Source organism: Cygnus olor, chromosome 13 (genome assembly GCF_009769625.2).
Source record: "Cygnus olor isolate bCygOlo1 chromosome 13, bCygOlo1.pri.v2, whole genome shotgun sequence".
NCBI lineage: Eukaryota > Metazoa > Chordata > Aves > Anseriformes > Anatidae > Cygnus > Cygnus olor.
In genome coordinates, this window is record NC_049181.1 from 7,959,534 (window position 1) to 7,966,332 (window position 6,799).

Here is a 6,799-nt window from a genome sequence, read left to right on the forward strand (position 1 = left end):
CGGACAAAAGCATTAGTCCTTTTTTGCCCTTCTGGGTGAGCAATTTCTTTGTTCTTCCTGCCAACCAGCACATTTCTGGATCCCAAGCATTCCTGCTGGCACCCCATTACGGAAGGAAGAACAGATTTACAAAAGCATTTGCTGATATTACAGGAAGTTGGTTAGCTCAGATCAGCAACAGATTTAGTAGATGACCAGTTTTATCCTTGTTGGTATGGGAGCCATTGATGTTTCCAGGGCAGGGTCAAGGGAGGTGATTTGGCGGTACCTGGAAGCTGCACATTTTCTAGCTAGATGATGCAAAAAGGTTGGAGAGCCAATGTTGTGATGTCTCTGGAACGCACAGCTTTTAGAAAGCAAAATAATTTAATAAATAATGGTTTGTTTCTGAGTAGTTTCCTGATTTCTAGATTATTTTACCCTGTGTTACCATCCAGGAATACCTTAGAGCTCAGGCCTGGCAAACCAGGGCCTGTGTGAATGTCAGCTGTATGTAACTTTTCTAACAGACTTACTAAAACCTTGCTTGGTAACCACAATACCCCAACAGTGGGGTACCTGGAGACAATAACTCAGCATTTATCATTTGGAGACACTTGCACTTGAAATAGCGTCCTTTGAGTTAGATCTTCAGGTCACTCAATGTCCCTTCATCGATCCCTCTATGCCCCCCATTTTTTTCTCCTAGCTTTGCCATTGCTGCTGGGTGACTCAGAAGGAATCAGCGGAATTTATCTGTGTTTTGTTTTGTTTTTCACAAGACAAGCCTCCTAAAAAAGCAAAGAGCACAATGATTTTTCAGCATATTAACAACTGAGACCAGCAGGACTCACTTTTGACCAGAAATTTGTCTGTGCAGACAAAATGAGCGAAAATGGAGAATTCAAGGCATATCAAACTGTGATCCTGAGATAAGCACCAACATTTTTAATCAAGAGGAAAATCGGAAAGGAATATTTTACTAAATGTTACATAGTGTTCACCAAAATGTGAATTTAGCGTGCAAGTGTTCTGTCTTCATCATGGCCACAGAGAAATCTCTCCACTTTTACTTGTAATTTAAACTGCGCAACATTATTTTTCTGGCCTTGTGGTTCAAATAGGAGAGGAAGCCAGGTATACCAAAGTGACATTTGCCTTGCAAAAGCAAAGCAGGACAAAGAGCAGGGACAAGATCTGTCAGGAAACCCAGATTGTTTCCTTCACTATGCAGTGAGCATTACTGAGAGGTGCTTTTTCTCCGTGCCAGTAACAAGGCAAATTCCTGTTCCCTTCATTCATCAGCGCTTGTATCAATAGAGTCTTTTCCAGAAACCTGTGGAACCCAGCAGCTTCTATGTGACACTCTATCAAATTAATGTGACTGATGGCAGCCAGGCTGCTCTGCCAGCATAACTGGAATTAGATGTTACAGGAATCTCGGGGAGCACTGGGTGGACAGACGTCCACATTACAATGTGCGTGTGCAGCAAACTCCTAGGATCACACAGGTGTAAATGGCCTTCTGGGAGAAGGGCTGTACGTGGGAACCATGCTTGCAGTCAAGCAGCTCATTTTAAAGTCAAGCAGCTCATTTTAGCCAACAGTTTGTACTGTACCTTCAACTTCAGTCAGAATGGCAGGCTGGCTGACTCCAAACACAGGTGGTTGGCGCTGGCAGGAGGTCTTGCTGTCAGGAACACAGAAGTGGGGCAGAGACATGGGATTCCCCACTTTGCTTAGTTGCTTTTGAAGGAATGAACAGGTTAATCTGCTTTCATTAGGCACCTGAGTGCAAGACCTACCTGCAACCCTCAAGAAACATTTCTAAATGGCTGCGGAGGACTAGCTGTGTCACTAGGGGCTCCCTAGCTGTGAGCCAGACAGAAGGATTATTTTTAAAAAAATCCGGAACCTGTTGATACCAGCATGGACAAATGGGCTTACCTGGCTGTCACGTGAGGATAGAAACTCAAAAGATGATGAGAGGAGGCGGTAAGGCTATCTGAGCAACAGGGGAGAAGAAATGAGGAAGGCCAGCAAAAGACTCCAAGGCAGCAATCTGATCAGATAGATAACTCGCTGACGAAGGCTGTATTCGCTGAGGCTTGCAGATCCAGCTGGCACTGTCTCAGTACAGAGTAGGCATCAGGTGGCAGAGCTCGCATGCCAAGGCTGCTGCCTCCCATGCAGATTGTGGCAGCTGTTCAAGTATCTCAGAAATCTTTTCTGGACAGATTATAAGGGAAGCGGAGACACGAAGCGCACGCCAGGCTGGGAGGGAACTGCCCATCAGGACTCCCCTCCCCTTTGCAGGTCCTCTCGAGTTGCATGGCACAAGCTGGCAAAATAGGCATTCAGATCCTCAAATATTAAGAGCTGTTCTAGGAGTAACGCCAGGCCCTGAATCTGAATTTGGGTTAAATGTGCAAGACTGAGATGGGCAGTAAGGGCAAAGTCAGATACTTCAGTGGAAAGGGTGCCTTAAGAACTCAGTTTACACTTAAAAGGGGAAATAAGTCCATTTTTAAGATCTCAAGATAAACAACCTGGTAGTAGGGAGATAGGAATTCTATGTATTATCTATCACCCATTCAGGATCCCACTTCACCCAGTGGAAAATCCTTTCAGAAATCTGTCCTCAAAAATCCCTATGAGACAAGGATGGGAACTGCTCTGAAAAGGACTGTCCAGCCCCATTCTAAGGGGAGAAATAGCCTTTCTTCTGGGACAGAGGAGATAGGACCTCCTCTGAACCTTCCTCTAAAGAGAGGGCTAAAAACTTGACGGTCCTGGCAAAAAGAAATAATCTTGAAGCTTTTTCAAGCTACCTGGCTCCAGACACTAATCATATTTAGCAAACAGTACATTTTAATTAACAGTACAGGTTAATTGCAGAACAGAGCACGTGTACCTCTACCTGCAGAAATCTAAGATGCCATGAAGTACTGAACAGAGATGGCAGTTCTGTAAAAACTCTGCTCTTAATTTCATCTATTAACTGAAAGCCCTTCCTCAAAATGTACGTCTGTAATATCTGATGGGCTAATACAAGTCTTAGACAGTGATATCATCAAGTTTTTAAATTCACCACGGTTTATCTAAATCTCAGATTGCTTGGTTTGCTTGGAGTCCGGAAAAGTTTACCAGAATTCAGTTCCCTGTTGATGTAAATATTGCTTGACAGTATCAGAAAGGCTTTCCAAAGGGAAGTGAGACAGACTACAGCTCCTGTCTCTTTGAACCCCTTCCAGGCACATCTTAAATTACAAACTTACAGACCAACCAGTGTGGTCATACTACTGATGAGTTTAAAAAGAACGCGAAGTACAATGACGCTGATCTTCCGTTTAATTCCCACACAAATCAGATAATTGGATACAGAAGATTCAAATATAAGCTGAGTATTAGACAATAAAAAAGAGGGAGGAAAAAACACTGTGCGAAATTACCATGTTTTCAGTGATTTATGTGAAATAGCTGAAAATGATCGAGGGATTTAACTACTATCTTGGAAGATATTCCTGCTGCAAATGAGAAATCACGATAAAGGAAAATGTGAAGCTTGTTACATCTAAATGATAACAGCCTTTGAAAGAAATAACAATGAAGCTTGGTATTCAAACTGAAGCATCCATTTTCACAGTCAAAACATATGGAAGGGCATGATGTGATTTATTTTAGGGCAAAATGTCACAAGTAAATCACTGGAAAATATGGCAAAAACCAAGAAACTTGTAGGCGTCAAGACCTGAATGAATCACTTCTATTTTTCAGTCCAACTGTCCAGGGAGTCCTGTGTAAAAAAGTTTATTCTTTTTAAGCTCATCTAATTTAAGGAACTGACTTTCCCATTTCATGCTGTCGTGTCAGGATTTAAAGATGTTTAGTTAGCAGCAATTTGGAGAGTTCAAAAACTTTTTGCAACCTAGCTACTGCAGTTCTTACTCTACTGGAAAGAACTTTTTGGACATGTCAGCCGAGTATTTCAACTTTAGATTAAGGGCCTCCTCCCTGCTTTGAACTTGGCAGACTTCAGGGATTGCCAGCACTAGTCTTGACAATGGTGTAACTCAGACATTTAAACTTAAATTGAGTAAGCTACCTGCACTCTGGAAGAAACTAAAAGTGATACACTGTAGGGACTATCCAGACTATAAGCACTGCTGACTGCATTTAACTTTGGCAACTTTTTGTTTTGTTTTGGAGGTATCTAGGCTCAAAACTATAAGGCAGCTGCATGGCTGCATGCCAGAAGGAAGTTCTCACAGCAAAGCTGTTTGCACTGCGTTGACCTATTTTTAGTATATGCTTAGGGAGTGAGCTTCCTCCCTCTGCCCCAAGCCTCTCTAATGCCCTCCACTGGCAGGCAGGAACTTGACTGGAGTCTGCGCAGGAGCACGTATTTTCTTCGGGTACCAGTGTAAGATTTTAAGATTGCTGCCCTAATTCTGTGAAGACTGGATAACAGATCAGTCACCCCCAACTCTGTATCATCACAGAGTCCATGTGCACACAATGAAGAAAAATCAGTAAGTTGTGTACAATAATCCCTCACATTTGTATAAAGTACACTTCGTGCACTAGAAACGTGTATTGAAGTTTTTGGACATAATCAAGGAATTTGGGAGTAATGAAGTACTCCCAAAAATCTGAAATAGAAGAGTGGATAATGCGTTTTGCTGGGTGGTGTCGGAAAGTTCATAACCTTGCAGACCTGTGCCATCCTGCAAGAGCATGTTATTACCATCACAAGTGCTATTTTAAATGAAAAGATGAAAAAGGAAATGCGTGGCTGCGAGCCTTAAGGTCAAGCTCAGGACCTCTGCCAGTGCAGAGTTTTACTTCAGAAAAGTGGTTCTGACTCCCTTGCAGAAGGCCTTAGAGTGGAGGGGAGAAGAAAAAAAAAAAGCTGGTAGGAATTTCCATTAGCCTTATCCCCAGCACCTCCAACCTACAATTGCACCAGCCCCAAAAGATGCCTACAAATATTCCCTGTAAAATCTAATTCCAGGGATTCCACGATCTCCCCAGGAAGCGTATGCTAGAGCTTAATTCTTCCTACTATCAAGGACAATTACCCACTCTGATGGCTAAGCTAAATGCTTCCTGCAGCAACTTAATCTATTTTTCTTGTCCTACCTGCAGTGCTGAGAACTGTTTCTTTCTTTCTTCTCTGCGGCTCTCTCTTACAGATTTGAAAAACATTTTTCTCTCATCACCTTAAAACAAGGCTCATTTTCTATCCTGTCATCCCTCTCATTGCTTTTCTCTGGATTATCTCCACTTTCTTCACATTTTCCATGGAGTGCAGTGCCTACAGCGGGATACCACGTTCCCAGAAAGGCGTTCTACTATCACCTAAGGAAGAAGGACCAAGACATGCATCTTACACACTACATTCCTGTTCATACATTCCACAACGTTTGTGTTGTTGGTTTTTTTTCCAGCACATCGTTGAATCACGTTCAGCTGGTGACTGGCTATAACCCTAACAGTACTCTTCTGTAGCACTGCTACTCTTAGTAGCCTGTCCTGTCCTATTCTCTCTTTGTTCAGCCGATTATTGCTTTGGAAGTGCAAAAATTTACATATGTAAAATCCATTTTGGATTTACTGACTCATACTCTAACTCTTTTGAGCTTATCAAGTTCATTTTGAATTGTATTTTACAAGGTCAGTAGTTAGCTCAAAACTGTTAGCTCACATTATAGGTCTTCCCTACAATTTAACCAGCATGTGCCATTCAAGTCACTAATGGAAATAGCAAATAATATCTAGTCAGAGCAGAAGCGTAGAGAATCCCATTCAGTATATCCTTGCAGTCTGTGAATGATTCACAACTCTGAGTAGGGTTTTCCAGGCAAGTTTTGTTTTCCAAGCAAGTTTTCAAAACCTCTATTTTTAAATTGGTCTCTGACCACATTCCCATGTTTTCTTATGAAAAGTCATGAAAGTAAAGCTGTGTTCACTGCTTCTCCTCTGCTCAAAAAGTTTGTTATCTGGGTGTAGGAGGAGCAACATTAGTCTGACACAATTTGATCTTTCTTTTATAGGCTCACAAACAGTTTCTCTGTTCCATTAATTTTCCAGTTCAAATTACTGGCCCAGAAGTCTGAACAGAAAGGTGGAAACAGAGACACAAGCTGAGACTTGAGACTTTACAGCATCCTTCTTTTGTCTCTAAGGCTTGAAAGTCATTTACCATATGTGGTACATGATCTAGGCACAAAGATAACTACTTTTGTTTTGCCTATGCTGCAAGTCTCCTACATATGGTAGATTAAGTAGAGCTCATTTAAGTGGGGACACAGGAGCCACTGAAGTACTCACCACTCTGCCCTAACATCACGCTACATGAGGGCAACGAAAGCTGTTTGCTCCTGTGCCTATGGATTCCTCTGTCATTATTCCAAGATCTCAGTGACCAGCTATTACAATGAAGACACATCCACAAAACAGAGAAGGCTCCTCAACAATATCCTGAACCTCTTTCAATGATTCCAGCTGACTGAATGAAAAACAAAAATATACAGCACATAAAATAAATATCTATCCAGTAACTATTTACACGGCATCAAACACCATGTAGTGAACTGCTCCAAACATCAAATTTGACAATAAAAAAACCTTAAAATTAACCTCTTCAGGGAACCTTTGCAAAGATGGATATGTAATCGCAGTATTAATAATTACACTCCATCAACAAGATCTGATTATTTGGCAACTGTTATTTGAAGATGATCTATGACAATTTTTTTCCTGACAAATAAGTCTGTGTTGACTGGGGATACTGTTTCCCAGGGCACAGTAAATACCT